The sequence below is a fragment of the Schistocerca piceifrons genome, chromosome 2 (genome assembly GCF_021461385.2).
Source record: "Schistocerca piceifrons isolate TAMUIC-IGC-003096 chromosome 2, iqSchPice1.1, whole genome shotgun sequence".
Classification (NCBI taxonomy): Eukaryota; Metazoa; Arthropoda; class Insecta; order Orthoptera; family Acrididae; genus Schistocerca; species Schistocerca piceifrons.
Window position 1 is genome coordinate 958,817,094 of NC_060139.1, and position 22,048 is coordinate 958,839,141.

Here is a 22,048-nt window from a genome sequence, read left to right on the forward strand (position 1 = left end):
CTTTCTTGGATGAATTAGACAGGATGTTCAATAAGTAACTATGCAGTTCATAACTTGCCGTATTAGGGTCATGGAAGCTGTAAGAGATTTTGGAAGTGATACCCTTGAACTTGAAGACGCAGTTGCACACGTTTCTGCATGTTCTTGAAGACGTTGTGCAAAACATCGGGAGAGATGCTCATGTGGAGTGTCAGTGCAGCTTGGAGTTTTTGTATGATGTGCGGATTGCCTTCATAGGTCTTTCCCTTCAACATACCCCGATGGAGACAAGTCGGCTGAACCCGAAGGTCAGTGTCCTCGAGAGATGATGCGGTCACCGAAGATGTCCTCATGCTGTTGGAACCAGGCACCCTCAATTTCGCCCTCATTCAGTTCACCTAGGAAGGGCTCCAGGATGCATGTGCAGTACCGTTCTGCGTTTATGGCGCCCTGAAAGAAGATCGGCCCAATGATGCCTTTACGAGTCACGGCGTACCTAACACCAGCCATTTGCTCATGCAGTGGGAACACTTCAAATTCATGTCTCATGCCTCATCCATGAAAAACGTTGTCAAGAATCCCCTTATCATTGTCCTGCAGGAAGGACAGAAACCAGTTGCAAAAGTTCACAAACACCAGGCGATCGGTATCTCTCAGTTCATGCACGACTGATATATTGTGCGGATACATGGACAGTGACGTCCAGAGAATCTTGTGAGCGGAACCCACGGACACGTGGGCCTGCTGAGCTAGTCGTATAACCGATTTCTTTGGACTTAGCAGCATCATCTACGTATGTCATCTCCACCACGTTCTCTTCGGATGTGGATGTGAATGGCGTGCCTGATTTTGTAGCATTATGAACGCTTCCAGTCTTTGAAAACTTGGTGATGAGGTTCCGTACAGCATTGCGGTTAGGCATCTTTACTCCTAGAAACTTTGCTGCAAATGCAGCTTCTACTGCGGAGGTAAACTTGTCTCCATTGGCCGGCCGGTGTGGCCGAGCAGTTCTAGGCACTTCAGTCTGGAGCCGCGCGACTGCTACGGTCGCAGGTTCGAATCCTGCCTCGGGCATGGATGTGTGTGATGTCCTTAGGTTAGTTAGGTTTAAGTAGTTCTAAGTTCTAGGGGACTGATGACCTCAGAAGTTAAGTCCCATAGTGCTCAGTCAGCCGGGGTGGCGGGCTCGAATCCTGCCTCGGGCTTGGATGTGTGTGATGTCCTTAGGTTAGTTAGGCTTAAGTAGTTCTAAGTTCTAGGGGACTAAGGACCTTAGTAGTTAATTCCCATAGTTCTCAGAGCCATTTTTGAACCCATAGTGCTCAGAGCCACTTGAACCATTTTGTTGTCTCCGTTGCGGAACACATGCTGCACAAGAAACACTCTTTGTCCAATCGTCAGCTTGATGACCTGGATCAGAATGATGTCACACAAGACGTTGGTCTTCAATCAAACCAGACCTGCGAACAAATACAAATACCTGGTCGAATATGGTTCAAATATGTTAAACAATGGAAAATGTTGTATTAATTATGGACAATTGCATCAGTCATTACTTAGCTCATCACAACATATCACTGTAAAGTTACATTCTGAACACCCGGTATTTCCTGAAGAGTCTTCCTATGAATCTCAATGTGGCATATGCTTTTCTTACAGTTATTTTATTTGGTTATTCCCCTTATTGTTGCTCTGCATAGTTATTTCTAGATATTTTACGGCAGATACTGTTTCCAGCAATCTGTCCTCAATAGTGTAGTTGTACAGTAATGTATTTCTTTACTTATGTATCAACAATAAGTTACATTCTTTTACGTTAAGGTTCAACTGCCACAACATGCACCATTCATCAGTCCTGTGTAGGGAATTCTGCAAATCAATGCTGTCTTCTGGCGTCGCTACTTTCTCATAGGCAACCGTATTATCTGCGTACAGTCTTAAAGAGCTTCCGACGCTTTCGACTAGATCCTTGATGTACATTGTAAACACTAACGATCCTACCACACTTTCTTGGGGTACTCCGGAAATTACTTTTGCATCTGTCGATTTTGTTCCGTTAAGGGGGGTAAGACGTCAAACGGGCCGGGCTGACTTGGAGCAGGAGAGGCACCACGCGACATTTTAATTTCCACTGTCTATACTTTTACAAATAAATTCATAAAACTTTGTCAGCATGACCAGGAAGGATTCAGGATTCACGCTCATAGCAGTGCAAGTTCAAAAACATAAGAAAATAAATTTTTTTGCGTTTGAAATGTCATCATTTTCTCACTTACTATTGGCTGAATTTGTTGCTATAGGTACACTTTTCTTCATAAGTAAGAGAGATTCCTCCTTGAATTTTGCACAGCATACAAACCACACTTACAGGTGTATGAATCTCTAAAATTTATTTAATTAATGAAAAATGAATGAGCTGTTACATTTTAAACTTCATCTTTAGAAAAAACTCAAATTTTATAGTTAATTAACTCAATTTTTATCATAGTTTTTTAACAGATTTCGAAAATTTTGGAGTTTCATACACCTGTAAGTATGGTTGTTTTGTATGTTAACCGGGGGCCTAGAAACGACGGAGAGGCTCCGTCCCCGTCGCAGCCGCAGTGGTCCACAACCCCACGACGACTACCGCAGTCCACTTCACCCATCCACCGCCCCACACCGAACCACTCTTTTAGCGTTATTGTGCAGTTCGGCCCCCGGTGGACGCGCCCCCCCCCCCCTCCAGGGAAAGTCTCACACCAGAAGAGTGTAGCCCCTAGGTTAGCGTGGTCGAGTAATGGTGGTGTACGCGTACGTGGAGAACTTGTTTGCGCAGCAATCGCCGATATAGTCTAGCTGAGGCGGAATATGGGGAAACAGCCCGCATTCGCCGAGGCAGATGGAGAACCGCCTAAAAACCATCTACAGACTGGCCGGTTCACCGGACCTCGACACAAGTCCGCCGAGCGGATTCGTGCCGGGGACCAGGCGCTCCTTCTCAATCTGGAACGCCGTTCGTTAGAGCGCACGGCTAACCGAGCGGGCTAAGTATGGTTTGTATGCTGTGCAAAATTCATCGAAGAATCTCTCTTACTTATAAAGAAAAGTGTATCTGTAGTAACAAATGCAGCCAGTAGTAAGCGAAAAAATGATGGCATTTCACATGAAAAAAAAATTTTATTTTGTTTTTGAACTTCCACTACTATGAGCGTGAATCCTGAATCCTTCCTGGTCATGCTGGCAAAGTTTTATGAATTTATTTTTAAAAGTACAGAGAGAGGAAATTAAAAGTCCTGTGGTGCCTCTCCTGCTCCTAGTCGGTCTGTTTGACGTCCTACCCCCCTCCCCCCCCCCCCCCCTCACCCCCTTAGAGCGATGGGTTGAGTTCTACCTGCAAGAAAGCCTTGAATCCAGCTTGAAATCTGGTCCGATACTCGATAACGTCGTATTTTTTTCACCAACTTCTGAACGCTCAGGAAAGTGTTAGGACACAGTATGAAACGTCCCCTTTAAAAAATTTATGAATGACTGTGCTGATAAACCTCTTACATTATTTGATTTTCAAACAGCTGAGCAGAACTGAACGTATTCAAACATTTCGCTCTTTACTTATTCTGATCAACACTAAACTGACACACAATATTTTTAGTGCAACGCAATCTGACTTTCAAAAATCCCTACAAAAAATGGCCCTGACTAACAATAACCTATACCTTTCATGAATCACTTACCTCACAAAAATCTTCGTTACTCGAACTACTGCAATACAGCGAGCGCCACTACTGCCGGCTAAACAAAAAATTCAAACTACTGAAGGCACTAACTACTGATAGGCATAGTTAGCTAATGAAAGATTTTGATAGAGAACAAACAATGTATTTACCTTAATAATGTTCCAAAGTCATCATATACATATATCAACATTACAAATTTACTCTTTCTGATGGACACACGTCCAGATCGTCCGCTCTCAAATCTCCGCCATCTCTCTCCCCACAGCCACCACTGCTGGCGGCTCACCTCCAACTGCGCAACCCTACGCGCTGTTACCAGCCAACTGCACAACACTACAATGGCGAATATTACTCCAACAATGCAAACAAACCACAGCCTTCATACAGAACAGTCAGTGATTTTCATATAGAGCGCTACATGGCGTTACAAACATAAAAACCTAAACAGCCAACTTACAACGTCGTATTTTTTTCACCAACTTCTGAATGCTCAGGAAAGTGTTAGGACACAGACACGTGTAAGGCACGATATACAATATACCGTGTTTACCTAGGGGTAAAGTGCCTTCTCAGCCACACAGTATAGAGAGGTTTTTGATGCTGTAACTCACGCCCTGCTCTGAGTTTCCGCCAGATAGAGGAGCTCAGTCTGAAACTCTCCTTTAATCACGGCGGGCGGGAGAGTTGGCTGCCGTGTACCGGATCTGCCGACAGAGACCTTCCCTTAATCGCCATCCAGACTACGGCAAACAAGCCGCAGATTATACGTCTGTGGGCGCCGGCCGCCGGCGTGTTTGTTCAGGCGGTCAACGTATCATTAAAGCCGGTGTATCACTGGCGGCGAGGAGGAGCGCATCTGGAGCACCAATCAGCCCGAACTCCGAACACCGTTCACCTCACAGAACTGTTTCCACATCGAAGTATGGCTCGCTGCTCTCTTGGCTGTCAGAACAGAATTCGGAAATCTGCAGTCGATTTCTAGTATTTTCTCGTAATATTATTCTGGCCTGTTACAAGTCACCTAAGGCTGTGCTTACTTCACATGGAATTGAGTCTCGTGAATATACACTACCGACCATTAAAATTCCTACACCAAGAAGAAATGCAGATGATAAACGAGTATTCATTGGACATCTATATTATACTAGAACTAACATGTGTTTACATTTTCAAGCAATTTGGGTGTATAGATCCTGAGAAATCAGTACCCAGAACAACCTCCTCTGGCCGTTATTACGGCCTTGATACGCCTGGGCATTAAGTCAAACAGAGCTTGGATGGCGTGTACAGGTACAGCTGCCCATGCAGCTTCAACACGATACCACAGTTCATCAAGAGTAGTGACTGGCGTATTGTGACGAGCCAGTTGCTCGGCCATCATAGACCAGACGTTTTCAATTGATGAAAGACCTGGAGAATGTACTGGCCAGGGCAGCAGTCGAACATTTTCTGTATCGAGAAAGGCCCGAACAGGACCTACAACATGCGGTCGTGCACTATCCTGCTGAAATGTAGTGTTTCGCAGATATCGAATGTAGAGTAGAGCCACGGGTCGTAACACATCTGATATGTAACGTCCACTGTTCAAAGTGCCGTCAATGCGAACAAGAGGTCACCGAGACGTGTAACAAATGACACCCCATACCATCACGCCGGGTGATACGCTTCCAATGTGCGTTCACCGTGATGTCGCCAAACACGGTTGCGACTATAATGATTCTGTAAACAGAACCTGGATTCATCCGAGAAAATGACGTTTTGCCATTCGTGCACCCAGGTTCGTCGTTGAGTACACCATCGCAGGCGCTCCTGTCTGTGATGCAGCGTCAAGGGTAACCGCAGCCATGGTCTCCGAGCTGATAGTCCATGCTGCTGCAGACGTCACCGAACTGTTCGTGCAGATGGTTGTTGTCTTGCAAACGTCCCCATCTGTTGACTCAGGGATGGAGACGTGGCTGCACGATCCGTTACAGCCATGCGGATAAGATGCCTGTCATCTCGACTGCTAGTGGTACGAGGCCGTTGGGATCCAGCACGGCGTTCCGTATTACCCTCCTGAACCCACCGATTCCATATTCTGCTAACAGTCATTGGATCTCGACCAACGCGAGCAACAATGTCGCGGATCGATAAACCACAATCGCGATAGGCTACAATCCGACCTTAATCAAAGTCGGAAACGTGATGGTACGCATTTCTCCTCCTTACACGAGGCATCAGAACAACGTTTCATCAGGCAACGCCGATCAACTGCTGTTTGTGTATGAGAAATCGGTTGGAAACTTTCCTCATGTCAGCATGTTGTAGGTGTGCCATCGTCGCCAACCTTGTGTGAATGCTCTGAAAAGCTAGTCATTTGCATATCACAGCATCTCCTTCCTGTCGGTTATATTTCGCGTCTGTAACACGTCATCTTCGTGGTGTAGCAATTTTAATGGCCAGTAGTGTATATAACAACGATTCGATCTGGGGAACTATACATCGCGTATGATTCGTACTTGTCAGTATATGTCCAGAATGAAATGTAAACGAAGTGGAATATTTCCACTTGCTGTGGGATCACTCCAAGAATGAATAAATAATACATTTTTCTTTTGCATTTGTGCATAAATCTGCACCACTCATTGACTTTGGGACTACTACTTTCCGATTCACATGTAAGATGAGGGCACTTTGATCTCCGAATACTAACGTTATGAGGGTTCATTTAGCCGGTTACACGAGAAGCTGAATCTTGGAGAAACAAATCTCTCCCAAAAATTCACTGTCTGTCCCTGTCGTGGTTAGCATATCCACTGCAAAGTGTTCGCGCTGAGGTCTGACCGCCGCCTTTAGTGCCTGAAGCAGCTGCACACTGTACACATAAAGGTGTAACTCTTACGTAATAATTTGTGATCTGTTGTGGCACTTACATCACTCAGGCCACCGTACACAAGGATTTTTTCCGACTTTTTACAAACTTTTTAGAGAACATAGTTGTGTGGAGATAACAGCCATTGGCTTACTTATAATCAATTATTCAAAATGACAGTCACATTATCGGTTTCAACCCGTGATGGGGTCATCTTCAGGGCAATTTATACCATTTGGTCGCTCGCTGGAGTCGTCACCCTGCCTGTGCACGGTTGATAACTATAGTTACCAACTATAGTTACGGGTTGAAACCGATTGGCGACAAAATAAATAATGCGATTGTGACTGTCATTTTGAATAATTTATTTTTACAAACGCCTGGCGTACCTTGTCCACGCTGACTTCTGAACCACAGGTGGGACCTGCCTCCTGTTTATGGAGAACATTGTCCGTTTTCATAAATGAAGTTTGCCAAGACCGTAAGGTTTCTCGGGACGGTGGTTCCCTTCCATACTGTGTACGAGAGCTGCGCCGTACTTGCGTATCGGACTTCGTCTGTATGAGCAAACCGAGATTTCCCGTGTGGCATCCAACTTTTTCGTCTCATCTGTAGTGCTTGGAGAAAAAAGAAAACTCTCTGACTTATCACTGGTTGAAAACCAGTTGTAATTTTCCAGTTCAACGTGAAAGGATTTAAATACTAAAACTGTAAAGATAATTTATGGGCTTCCTCTATTTCCTGAGGACAAGAATCTCTACTGCATGGTTTAAAGATGGTGGTATAGTCCTGAATAAAATATTACGGAGGTAGTACCCCATGCGGATCTGAGTGTGGGGACTTTGATACGGTACGCAACCTGGACATAAGAAGTGGAACATGCTGGTTTTAAACGTGGACAAATAATAAATCAAATTTATTAAACAAAGCAATCAAAAAATTAAACTTCGCTACAAGAACTAAACTGCAATCTGCCAAGGTGCCAAAGCTCAAAGCCAGATGTATTCAGGTAAAATTAGTGAAGACAAATCAGTCTTCATCTTCAAAAGCACAAGAGGTATTTACAAATGACTACCAATCAATTCCAATTTTTACCAACTTAGTTTCAAAACCAACTTCTCAACCACATAAATTGTAAACATATATGAATAGTTTTACATATACATATGTATTCAACCATCTATGATGTAATTCTGGCGCCAACAGCGCACTAAGTACGTAAAAATAAGTGATGTGATAACTTTAATAAATCAGTATGATGGTGCCCATAGCGCGCTGAATACTTAAAATCGGTTTACATGAATAACGCTTTTTGTGGAGTCGATGCGTCGATAGTTACGATGCCACAACGCAGGTGCACTCTCTCGTAAGTTGGCACTGAGAGAGAAGACTAACTACGCCGACCACAGCGCCATTTGGCCGACGCTGTGAACTCAGGGAGTGCCGTCTTGATTTTACCCCATTTCATCAAGAGCAGATGGCCTGGAAATATCGCTTCTACTACCGAGTGGGCAAACTTGCAATTCAGACTTTGTATTAGTTACGTTCAGTTAAAGTTTGGACAGCAACGAGTATTTTTTAGCTTTGAGATTATACAGAACACTCATCCTAACTTCACAGGGATATAGACATGGACTACAGTTTCACACCTACGTGCTCATCCTAGCCAAAGTTATGTATGAATTTGATATTTACTTGTGTTTTTGACTCTATTAAAAGAGTTGAAGTTACATGCAGTACCGAAGTGCTTTATCATTCCTGCTCCTACTTGCTTCCTTTACTCTCGGCCTATATTACAGAAGCAGTTCACAGGAGCAGACCCACGCACCACCTATCCAGGAGGGATACAAAACCTTTAGTAAGATGTTTCACCTTTCCAACATTACCTGAAAAAGGACACAGTAGAAACACAAGTAAACAGTACAGAAACTCTAAGCTTAATGCTAATTCACAAGGAACGGGCGTCGAAAAAGAATCTACGTTTTTGGTAAAGGCAGAAAACGTCTCAGTTTATACTAAAAACAAATATGCTAAACTGTATAGCTTGAGGATACACTGTTTTAGGCTTGGAGACGGCCTCATACCAGAGCCACAAGCGACACCACCCTGGCCAGGCCACAACTAAGAAAAACAACACCGTGAAAAAAACTGAACGCATGAAGAACAAGGTCTTCCAAACGCTGCTCAGGCACAGTATGACGTTCCAGCCACGATACTATGCTCCCACAGCAGTAACAAACAACTCAATACGCTGTATCAGTAACAGTAATACTGTTGAATACCGCCAACTAGCACACTTCATTCCGCCGCTTTTTGTAGACTAATTCCACTGGTAACCACAGCTGACAATCACGCTAGCGTGTAACCTTCACTTCCACATACAGACTAACAGAAGGTGACATGCGTAGCTTGCACCAGCGCACCGTCCTCCGTACACAACAGTGCGTTAGAGAGAGAGAGAGAGAGAGAGAGAGAGAGAGAGAGAGAGAGAGAGAGCGCCAGGGCTGAACGCCTGTCACTTGCTAACTGGCCCTGCTGTTTGTCCGCGTCGCTCTGGGGTTGCACCACCGACGTTCTCGCCCCCCATCGGCTGACTGACTGCCGACACCAAGCACCAACCACCAAGCACCAAGCCACAACAGCACTTGCAGCGATACTTGTCTGGAATCGATAACCAGACTCGTTGGCCGAACGGCTCAGCTTCACAAGAGGAAGATGTCATTAAAAAAAAGAAACAGAATTGGGACAGACAAGAGTTTTATGGCATGACTAGAAATGAGGTTGATAAGGCATATCCTGAAACGTTAAGGATAATTAATTTGGTAATAGAGGGAAGTATGGTAGGGGAAGATAAAAATTGCAGAGGGAAAGAAACGTATGAATACAGTAAGCAGATTCAAGTGGATTTTTTTTTTTTGCATTATTTTGTCTTAGTATCTTTCAGCAGTACGGCCACGATATACTGCCGCAGTATGTCATCCCAACAGACTACAGTAGTCGCAAAACCAAAAGAAAACTCAGGTTGTTGCGTACATCTACATCTACACCCCGTTACTTACAGTGAGTGGCGGAGTGGTAAACTAACTAACTAACTAACTAACTAAGGCTGTCAATTCAACTAAGTACCTGGGTGTTAAAATTACGAACAACTTCAGTTGGAAAGACCACATAGATAATATCGTGGGGAAGGCGAGCCAAAGGTTGCGTTTCATTGGCAGGACACTTAGAAGATGCAACAAGTCCACTAAAGAGACAGCTTACGCTACACTCGTTCGTCCTCTGTTAGAATATTACTGCGCGGTGTGGGATCATTACCAGCTGGGATTGACGGAGGACATCGAAAGGGTGCAAAAAAAGGGCAGCTCGTTTTGTATTATCACGTAATAGGGGAGAGCGTGTGGCAGATATGATAAGCGAGTTGAGACGGAAGTCATTAAAGCAAAGACGTTTTTCGTCGTGGCAAGATCTATTTACGAAATTTCAGTCACCAGCTTTCTCTTCCGAATGCGAAAATATTTTGTTGAGCCCAACCTACATAGGTAGGAATGATCATAAAAATAAAATAAGAGAAATCAGAGCTCGAACAGAAAGATTTAGGTGTTCGTTTTTCCCGCGCGCTGTTCGGGAGTGGAATGGTAGAGAGATAGTATGAGTGTGGTTCGATGAACCCTCTGCCAAGCACTTAAATGTGAATTTCAGAGTAATCATGTAGATGTAGATGTAGATCTATCCCCTATTACACACCACACAGTAAGGTGGATTGCGGAGTGTAGATGTAGCTGTAGATGTTCTGCTGAGAATTCCGCCCTCTGCCGTGGTCACTAAGACCACCATGTCGACCCTTTTCAACAGTATTCACAGGAATGTAGCGTGTCTCAGTGGCGCGTCAGGTGACGACCATGACATGATCTTTCAATAAATGATTACTCTTCCAAGACGCGTCAGTTGTTGCTGATTTTCGTCATTTTGTTAACCTCGAAAGAAGTCGTACCCATACAGATAAATGATAAATGTGGTATTTAATTGACTGTATGTAGACTTCGTTGGCTTCTTGGGGATATGACTATTATCTCGAGTTTCTCCTGTGCAAAGAAATCTGGAACTTCCAAAATCGTAATAGTTAAAAGGTTGACTTTAACCACTAAATAATAGAACTTCATTCATTTTTGCTTCTGTATTTTTAGACACTTAAACAGCTGGTTCACATTACTCATTCACCTTCGACAGTTACACGATTTCTGCCTGCTCACATGCTCTACAAAATTCCAACTACTCCCTACGACTGCACAGATACGTCCGACCTTACATCGTCTCTTCTCGCCAACCGAGAAATATCAGAGGAATTACAGATTTAGGAAAAAATCTAACCATTTAAATTGCTGGAAATCAAAGTATTGAAACTGAATTTGAACATGTTTGTTGTAAAAAATCTTCATAGAATTTACGTAGTCGTATTTCTTGTTGATTATTTTTAAAAGTCTTCTACTCATATCAACTGAAAGGAGTAGTTCGCAAAGTATAATGTTTACATGTAAATCTATTTACTCAACGTTATAATTTTTATAAACGAACTGATTGATACCCAATGCTATCGAAGGCTTCGTAATACACATTAGATTGGATTACTTCACAACAAACACAGACACAATCAGTAAATATTCGAAAGAATTATGCCTTGTGCAAAACACAATTTCTTCTATTTCATCCAGACACGTTTCACCATTTTCACTAGATTTCTCTTTACTTTTCTGCTTAACAACAAGTGCAATGTTACATGAGAATACCTATAATTATGCAATTGCAATCATTATATTCTAAGAGTTCTAACAAACATGCATACCTTAACAGCATACGCTGTTGTCCATGTCTGTCATCTGTGGCACAGTTTGTCATCTGAAACAGACCAGGGTTGGTCTCAACTGCTGTGCTTTATCCGGAAAAAAATAACGCTGATAACAATAATTTTATTTATGCCACAAATTATTTTTTTTCGCTCCGTATGAAGTACACATCTAGCCGTAATGTCCGGGCGTCATACAAGGAACTTCTCCAAATATATCAGCCCTTCCAGTGACTTCCTTGCCATTCAGTTTCTTAGAAATGAGAGCCCAGGTAATGTTTGTACTAAATATCTTTCACGCAGTGACATTACATTATGATTTTATATTCACTCTTTACCTTTACAAATGTCTGCTTGTGTCTGTGTATGTGCGGATGGATATGTGTGTGTGTGTGTGTGTGTGTGTGTGTGTGTGTGTGTGTGCGTGTGCGCGAGTGTATACCTGTCCTTTTTCCCCCCCCCTAAGGTAAGTCTTTCCGCTCCCGGGATTGGAATGACTCCTTACCCTCTCCCTTAAAACCCACATCCTTTCGTCTTTCCCTCCCCTTCCCTCTTTCATGATGAAGCAACCGTTGGTTGCGAAAGCTTGAATTTTGTGTGTATGTTTGTGTTTGTTTGTGTGTCTATCAACATGCCAGCGCTTTCGTTGGGTAAGTCACATCATCTTTGTTTTTAGATATATTTTTCCCACGTGGAATGTTTCTCTCTCTCTCTCTCTCTCTCTCTCTCTCTCTCTCTCTCTCTCTCTCTCTATATATATATATATATATATATATATATATATATATATATATATATAGGGTGCGTCACCTAACATTACCGCTGGATATATTTCGTAAACCACATCAAATACCGACGAATCGATTCCACAGACCGAACGTGAGGAGAGGGGCTAGTGTAATTGGTTAATACAAAACATACAAAAATGCACGGAAGTATGTTTCTTAACACAAACCTACGTTTTTTTAAATGGAACCCTGTTAGTTTTGTTAGCAAATCTGAACATATAAACAAATACGTAATCAGTGGCGTTTGTTGCATTGTAAAATGTTAATTACATCCCGAAATATTGTAACCTAAAGTTGACGCTTGAGTACCACCCCTCCGCTGTTCGATCGTGTGTATCGGAGACCACCGAATTACGTAGGGATCCAAAGGGAACGGTGATGGACCTTAGGTACAGAAGAGACTGGAACAGCACATTACGTCCACATGCTAACACCTTTTTATTGGTCTTTTTCACTGACGCACATGTACATTACCATGAGGGGTGAGGTACACGTACACACGTGGTTTCCGTTTTCAATTACGGAGTGGAATAGAGTGTGTCCCGACATGTCAGGGCAATAGATGTTCAATGTGGTGGCCAGCATTTGCTGCACACAATTGCAATCTCTGGCGTAATGAATGTCGTACACGCCGCAGTGCATCTGGTGTAATGTCGCCGCAGGCTGCCACAATACGTTGTTTCATATCCTCTGGGGTTGTAGGCACATCACGGTACACATTCTCCTTTAACGTACCCCACAGAAAGAAGTCCAGAGGTGTAAGATCAGGAGAACGGGCTGGCCAATTTATGCGTCCTCCACGTCCTATGAAACGCCCGTCGAACATCCTGTCAAGGGTCAGCCTAGTGTTAATTGCGGAATGTGCAGGTGCACCATCATGCTGATACCACATACGTTGACGCGTTTCCAGTGGGACATTTTCGAGCAACGTTGGCAGATCATTCTGTAGAAACGCGATGTATGTTGCAGCTGTTTGGGCCCCTGCAATGAAGTGAGGACGAATGAGGTGGTCACCAATGATTCCGCACCATACATTTACAGTCCACGGTCGCTGTCGCTGCACCTGTCTGAGCCAGCGAGGATTGTCCACGGACCAGTAATGCATGTTCCGTAGATTCACTGCCCCGTGGTTTGTGAAACCCGCTTCATCGGTAAACAGGTAGAACTGCAACGCATTCTCTGTTAATGCCCATTGACAGAATTGCACTCGATGATTAAAGTCATCACCATGTAATTGCTAATGTAGCGACACATGAAACGGGTGAAAGCGGTGGCGACGCAGTATGCGCATGACACTACTTTGACTCAGTCCACCGGCTCTCGCAATGTCCCGTGTACTCATGTGTGGGTTCATGGCAACAGCAGCTAACACACCAACTGCACCCGCTTCTCCTGTGACGGGCCTGTTACGGACCCGTCTGCGTGCTACGACCGTACCTGTTGCATACAGTTGGCGGTAGATGTTTTGCAGTGTGCGGCACGTTGGTTGCTCTGTGTCCAGGTACCGTTCTGCATACACCCTGCAGGCTTCAGCTGCATTTCGTCGACACTCGCCATAGACGAGTATCATCTCCGCCTTTTCAGAGTTCGAATACACCATGGTCACAGTTCCTACAACACTACACTATCACAGACGTCTGGTAACACGGTGTACTACAGTTGGTCTGCGTGCGGATTCGAATGCAGAATAACAATAGCAGCAAGCGCTACATGCGGACACTGCGACAGCTAGGCCAAACCACAACAGTGCACTACAGCCACACTCGTAAACACGGTCGTCATCGTAAACGTGTCCCTGCAGATGCTGCTCGCCGACCGTGGCCCGTGTTTGTTACAACACGCAACTGAACGTCGGATGTTTCAAGTGTCAACTTTAGGTTCCAATATCTCCCGATGTAATTAACATTTTACAATGCAACAAACGGCGCTGATTACGTATTTGTTTATATGTTCAGATGTGCTAACAAAACTAACGTGGTTCCATTTAAAAAAACGTAGGTTTGTGTTAACAAACATGCTTCCGTGCATTTTTGTATGGTTTGTGTTAAACAATTACACTAGCCCCTCTCCTCACGTTCGGTCTGTGGAATCGGTTCGTGAGTATTTGATGTGGTTAACGAAATATATCCAGCGGTAACGTTAGGTGACTCATCATATATATATATATATATATATATATATATATATATATATATATACCAACTTCGATCCTTCTCAAAGCAAGTACATAGCCAGTCTGTCCAACGCGTACTGACTGATACGCTGACAAAGTAAAAACTAATCTCTCTGACCAACATCTGTGGTCTCAAGAACAGAGTTAACAAAGAATATGGTTATATCGAGACTACAGAGGTTGAGTACATTTATCAGATTCGGAAGACTTCTTGAAAACCGACATGGCAAATAGGACAGTCCCTTTCACCATGCTCAAGGCAGGAGTGGAGTAAGTACCACATAAATTCGGTACAGCATCATAGACCTTCTGTTACACTGTAACTCGGCAGCACAGCGGTCGCGAGGTAAATTTCTCTTGTCACAATGTACTTCAGTTCACTAACTACGAATCTATTGATTACTGGTTACGACGTCTATCAAATCCTATTTCTGTTCTGGATAACAACCTATATTAACTCACTGTTAGTTTATTATTAATGTCATGTTTCACAAAGTGGTACTTGGAGGAGCACGTTTATGAAGTATCATAATCATTGCAGCTAAACGTATTGCGAACAGTACTTTTAATCTCTAGTATTAAGTCTGCGGAAAGCGATTACGAAATCTAACTACTTGGTCTATTTGCATTGTGATCTGAATTATATGAACGTCCAACGATCTGTAAGCAGAAACTATTGAATGTATAAACACAAGGAACGCCATAATTTATATGCAAAGACTACGAACAAACTAAGATTATAGTTCAGTGCCCTCGTCGCGTAACAGCTCATTAAGTAATTTAAAGTACTCTACAACTTTATTATCGGGCTTTCCACGACATAGCTTTTATCTGTAGTTCACGCAACGAAAGGTTAAATGTTCATAGGTAGTTTATATCTGAACAGCGGCGTGGATCCTTGTCACTAAATTACCGAGTGTCCAAGGATAACGATATGTTGTCGATCTGCTCTGAGGATTCGATAGTTTTGTTGTACAGTAACTCTTGCAATTTTGCACTTAATGCTTTATGAATAACGAGAGGCCCTCAGTGGGAATTCAATCTGAGGAAATGCCAGCTGGTTAACGTTGTTCTTTTGCTCAGAGCTGAGAGAAAGACCACCCCACTTCTCTGTCACTCATTAACATTTTCTCTGTTAACATTGTACCCTCTTTAAATCATTGTTCACTTTATTCAGGAGAGTATTGTTCAGACCTATGTTATGTGTGAAGTTCACGCGAAGTTTTACTATTTTTTTTTTTTTTAAATATATGCCCCATTCTAAAATCGTTGTCAGGGCTCCATATCACTCCAACTGCACACGCCCCACACTATTACACAGCCTCCATCGGCTTGAACAGTCCTCTGCTGACATGCAGGGCCCATGGATTCACGAGCTTGTTTGCATACGCGTACACGTCCATCCGCTCGATACAATTTGAAGCTAGGCTCGTCCGACGACGCAACATGCTTCGAGTCATTAACAATCCAATGTCGGTGTTGACGGGCCCAAGCGAGACATAAAGTTTGTTTTCGTGCAGTCATCGAGGGTACACGAGAGGGACTTTGGCTCCGAAAGCCCGTATCGATGATGTTTCGTTAAATGGATCGCACGCTGACACTCGTTGATGGCCCAGCATTGAAAACCGCAACAATTTGCGGAAGGGTTGAACTTTTGTCACGTTGAACGATTCTCTTCCTTCGTCGTTGGCCCCGTTCTTGCACGATCTCTTTCCGGCAGCAGCGATGTCGGAGATTTGATGTTTTACCGTATTCCTGATATTCACGGTGCACCCGTAAAATGGTGTTACGGGAAAATCCCCACTTCATCACTTCCCCCGAGACTTAAACTTGATAACCTGCCATTCTATCAGCAGTAACCGATCTAACAACTGCGTCAGATACTTGTTGTCTTATATAGGAGTTGCTGACCGCAGCGCCGTATTCTGCCTATTTACAAACCTTTGTGTTTGAATACACATGCCTATACCAGTTTCTTTGGCGCTTCAGCGTAGCTGAGACGTGAAGGCTAGATTAAAGGCAGACTGGAAACTTCTGTGGTGCCGTAGGATTCGATGTCGCTACCTTTCGGTCTCAAGGAATGTACTCTACTGTTAGAGAAGAAGAGGCGACATCGGGTAGTAATTTCTTTGCTGCAACAATCCATGATGAGTTGGTGGAGGTGTCGAAAACAGTGCGCCATCAGACACTGACGGCAAAAAATTGTAACACCGAAAAATTATTAATGTAGAGTAATGAAATTTCGGGAATTCATTTGTGCAGGTAACATATTTAAGTGATGAACACTGCAAGATCACAGAAAAGCTTTTGCAATTGTGAATTGTTCGGTTACAACAGTAATATGTGGTCGAGCGTCATCCTGTTAGAAAACACCCCCTGGAATGCTGTTCACGAATGGCTGCACAACATGTCGAATCACCAGATCGATTTGCAAACTTACAATCAGGCTGCGTGGTATAACCACGAGAGTGTTTCTGCTGCCATGACATTGCACCCCAGACCATAACTCTAGCTGTAGGTCCAATGTGTCTTGCACGCAGAAGGCTGGTTTCAGTTCATCAGCGAACACATGGCCATTACCAACATTCATCAGAAAACGCAACAGACCTACACACTGTCCTTCAAAGAGCTCTCGCTTGACACCACTGAAGTTGCAAATGGCGGTAGTTTGGGGTCAGTGGAATGCACGCTGCAGGGCGTCTAGCAAGGAGCTGTCCTTGAAGTAATCGATTTTCGTTGTGTCACTGTGGTGCCAAATGCTGCCAAATTGCTGTTTCAGATGCACTACGATGCGCCATAGCCATACGCCGAAAGCGATGGTCTTTGTTCTCGGTAATGCCACGTGGCCGTCCGGAGCACGGTCATCTCGCAACTGTGCATTCTAGTGACCACCGTTGCCAGCAATCGCGTACGGTGGCTACAGGCCTGCCAAGTTCAAATGTTCAAATGTGTGTGAAATCTTATGGGACTTAACTGCTAAGGTCATCAGTCCCTAAGCTTACACACTACTTAACCTAAATTATCCTAAGGACAAGCACACACACCCATGCCCGAGGGAGGGCTCGAACCTCCGCCGGGACCAGCCGCAAGGTCCATGACTGCAGCGCCCAAGACCGCTCGGCTAATCCCGCGCGGCACCTGCCAAGTCTTTCTGCAATACCTCAGAAGGAACAACCCCTGCTACGCTATCTCGTTCACACTAAGTGAGGTGCTGACAATGGCGTCTTTGTCACCTTAAAGGCGTTATTGACTAACAGAAACTCACCACGTGCAGTCTCAACGGCCGCTACAACATGTAGTTAAGGAGAACCTGATTTGCGTCCGTACAATGTTACTAGCGGCGCTCTTACGCGACTGGTGGGCAATTTTAATAGAAATCATCTTTTAGATGTGGAAACTCGTCTACATCGTTTATGTCGCTAGCCCCTTGATGTTGCGATTTTTTTCCTTCAGACTGTGTCACATTGGTTAGGCGACGCAGACGTTCTGTGTGTGGTGAAGAAGTGACAGATTATCTCATAGTGAAGAACCGGGAATAAGAGAAGGGAAGGCCCTGTTTCTTGAAGGCCGGTGTATGACAACGGTGGTGATGGTGGAAAAAGGCCAAATCAGTCATGGCTCAGTTTTCAAAATCTAGCATCAGTTTTTGAAAATGACAAAGATAGTCGTTCGCATGGTTCCTCAAATACTCACATCCAATCAAAAGCAGAGGAAATGTTACAGCTGTGTTAGGCTAGTCCAGATGACTCGTTAGTGCGTAATCACAATAAACAAGCGCTGGGTGTATCGCCGTGACTCCCAGACAAATAAGCAAAGAAAGCAATAGAATCATGTGGAGTCAACATCGCCGAAAAAGGCTGAGACACAATCATGATCAGGCAACGTGATGCTGTTTTTTGGGACAGTTATGATGTGGTGACAAGAGATTACATTCCAAGAGAAAGCGTTACGGGAAACTGCCCAAGGTTGAAATCCTGCAGCAAGCGAGGAGGCGAGGGTGGTAAGGGGCGCTCAAAAATGATTGGCACTACAAATTTTTTGTGTTCACATTAACAGTTTACTGAAAGAACGAATACGGATTGTATTAGTTATTCCCCGCCAATGTCTATGTACTTTTTCCATCGTTCTGAGAGATTCCCAACTTGCGTGGTAAATCGTTCTTAGGGTGTATCCCAGCGTACTGGTGGACAACTGCATCGAATTCGTTGTTGTTAGTAAACTTTTTATCTTACATGACCTGTTTCATTGCGTTGAAAGGGCATGGGAGCTAGGAGCCAGAGACGGCGAGTATGGAGGATGTGGCAGCACAGTAGAATTTCGCTCAAAGAATTCCGTTGAATCCACACCGTGCCGTCGTACCAACTGTTGGCGTGGCACCACACGCTTCTGTTTCTGCGCAGTGGTGAGGGAATGGGACACCCATTGTGCAGACACTTCCATCATCTTCAAACCCTCATGGACGACCGTGTGGAGGGTTCCTCGTGATACATCTATTGCCTTTCCTAGTTCATCAAACGAACTCGCTTGTGCCCCTTTATCAAGTCATTGGCACTCTGGGAATTGTCTGGTTTGCGAGCAGTTCCTTAACACCTAGTGCTTTTTGCGTTTTTCAGCTCAGTAGCTGCCCTGTTTGAACTCTGATACCCAACGAAACACGGATCTGCGACTTTGCGCTTTTTCGCCAGTCATGGTTACTAACGTCTTGCGGATGTCTCAAGCACTCACTCCTTCCCACCAGAGAAACCGTTGGCAATGCTTTTCTGCTTCCATGTTACCAGCATACTCGCAAGCCGGAACAGGTTCTGCTGTAATGCGCCACCTATGGGAAGCCAGAAACACTATGGTGGCACTGGACAGCACTATGATCTATTTTCGCGCATACGCCGACACACATTTCAAAGTGCTACTCCGCAGTAGTTATAGGGGAGTGCCAATTAATACTGAACGTATTAAGTGTTTATCAAACATGGTATTGCAGACATTTATGTATTTCTTAAGTCTAAGCAATTTCGACAAATACAAACAAATGAACAGTACACTTTTAAAATAGAAACTAATTAATTTAACTAAAGACAGTGTTGTGACTTGGCAAGACAGCCAAGCCACTATGAGGTAGCCGAAAGGCACGCGTTTAAGCTCACGCAGGCTGGCGTGAGGTCTGGAACAGTTAAAGGAGTTGAGTCTAGTAAAAAAGTACGTAGCTTCTGGAATACTTAACTTTAATCCATAATTGGTAAACATCGGTCTGACGGTACATGCATCACAAGATAAATAGCAAATGATAATGGCGCCTTGCTAGGTCGTAGCAAATGACGTAGCTGAAGGCTATGCTAACTATCGTCTCGGCAAATGAGAACGTAATTTGTCAGTGAACCATCGCTAGCAAAGTCGGCTGTACAACTGGGGCGAGTGCTAGGAAGTCTCTCTAGACCTGCCGTGTGGCGGCGCTCGGTCTGCAATCACTGATAGTGGCGACACGCGGGTCCGCCGTATAGTAACGGACCGCGGCCGATTTAAAGGCTACCACCTAACAAGTGTGGTGTCTGGCGGTGACACCACAGACAGCAAACTACTAAGATTCACCAAACGCCAAAGGATTATAGTTTTAAGATTACGAAATGAACAATTTACCCAAAGTTAGCAAACTTCGTCCCACTCCAGTGATTTTGTTCCAACACTGAGTAAGAAGAAAAATATTAACTAAAAGACAGAAAATTTCCATTAGCAGATGTTCCATACCAATATACTAACACGGACCAACATTTAGTTATCATCTCAGACAAGGCAATGAACCACTATTAAACAACCCTACAAAGCAAGTGGTCAACGATAAAAGATGTACAAACAAAGTTAAGAAACAACACCCAGATGGTTCCAATTAACAATAATATATTTAACTCTGCGTCCTCAGACCAGCCCAAAGAATACTCCCAAGCTACAGATTGGGCTCAAACCCAATATACAGGAATATTTGAAACATAAACAGGCAGAAACCCTCAGCAATGTACATCAGTTGCCTTTTTAAAATTCATATAAAAGTGTATAAATGCAATATGCACCGGGACGCACAACGCCTTCAATTAAGTCAGGAAAATTGAACTTGCCTTATGCTGAGTACACTTTAAAGGCACAATTCATAATATTCCAGCATTATACACAGGGAAAAGGGCACTAGACAGCCATAGCGGAGAAGCAAAACAAATTTAAGAACTTAACTACCACTAAACAACTCTTTGCAACATTGGAGTTAACTAATCGTAAAACACGCAGTATACGTACCACGGCACAACTTATAACTCCAACTACCTTCTCGTACAGTCTACACATTAAGATGCTCACCAGGGACATCCACTTTGCATGTTCTGTAGATACCAAACAACGTAAGGAATACCAAGACCGTTCTCCACCAGATTCGAATGTCGTGTTTCTCAGGCATGTAAACTGAAAGATTAGCAGTGCAGACTTTCGCTCAGTGCTATTCAGCTCCAGCAGTTGATTACAATGTCCATTGCCTACATAACTTGCAGCTGCTGCCGTTGTATAGCCGTCCTTTTACTATCGGTCGCAACTGATACCGAGCTGATCCGGGGGCGTTAAGTCTACACGGCAGACGATGTACGTGCCCCCTGGCGGGACGCTACGCAGGTCGTTGACTAGCAACAGCAAAGAAACTGAATGGCGCTTTCGTTTGCACATCGCAGGCGCGCACAGATCAAAGGTGGTATTTTTTTTTCCACGACAATATTTCACCTCGTTCTGCACAGCACACAGTCATACATGCTGCTCCTTTCATCAAATTTTGCCTGACCTCCCATAGCCTCTTAAGTTGGTGTGCAATGTCTTCTTCTTCTCCTTTCCTCAGACGAAGAAACCATCACATAACGTCAAGTAGGCGATTTTCGTGGTGAAGTATTTTCTTAACAGCCAAACATCAAACGTCTACAACCAAAGTCTCTGTCAGGTCACCTATCGCTGGGAAAAATGTGTCGCATGGAAAGGTGATTCTGCAAAGAAAGAGCAACACTGTCACCAAGTTTTTTTGGTCGTGACATGAATTTCTCGAGGTGATAGTGAATGCGTGTTTTACTATCCATCACACATTATAATGTTCATTCACTTTACAGAGTAACATTTCTTTTGAAACTTCCTGGCAGATTAAAATGTGTGCCCGACCGAGACTCGAACTCGGGACCTTTGCCTTTTGCGGGCAAGTGCTCTACCAACTGAGCTACCGAAGCACGACTCACGGCCGGTACTCACAGCTTTACTTCTGCTAGTTCTGCAATGTTCGCAGGAGAACTTCTGTAAAGTTTGGAAGGTAGGAGACGAGGTACTGGCAGAAGTAAAGCTGTGAGTACCGGGCGTAAGTCGTGCTTCGGTAGCTCAGTTGGTATGTCCGCCCCCGGTAGCTGAGTGGTCAGCGCGACAGACTGTCAATCCTAAGGGCCCGGGTTCGATTCCCGGCTGGGTCGGAGATTTTCTCCGCTCAGGGACTGGGTATTGTGTTCAGGAGCGCCGTGGTCCCGTGGTTAGCGTGAGCAGCTGGGGAATGAGAGGTCCTTGGTTCAAGTCTTCCCTCGAGTGAAAAGTTTAATCAATGTCGCGCTACTGCGGGACCCTGAATGTCGACAACAGGTCACCGACACGTGGCACACCTGTGTTGAACGCATTATGCGTTACGAGACCACACTGCAGTGGTGG

General features: G+C 44.2%; 1 non-coding gene across 1 annotated transcript; it reads right to left on the bottom strand.

Moving 5' to 3' along the window:
• Positions 1-21,511: 21,511 nt before the first annotated feature.
• Positions 21,512-21,586, bottom strand: Trnal-caa. The gene has a single exon. It is a non-coding gene; the product is annotated as a tRNA-Leu (tRNA).
• Between the last annotated feature and the right edge of the window lie 462 nt (positions 21,587-22,048).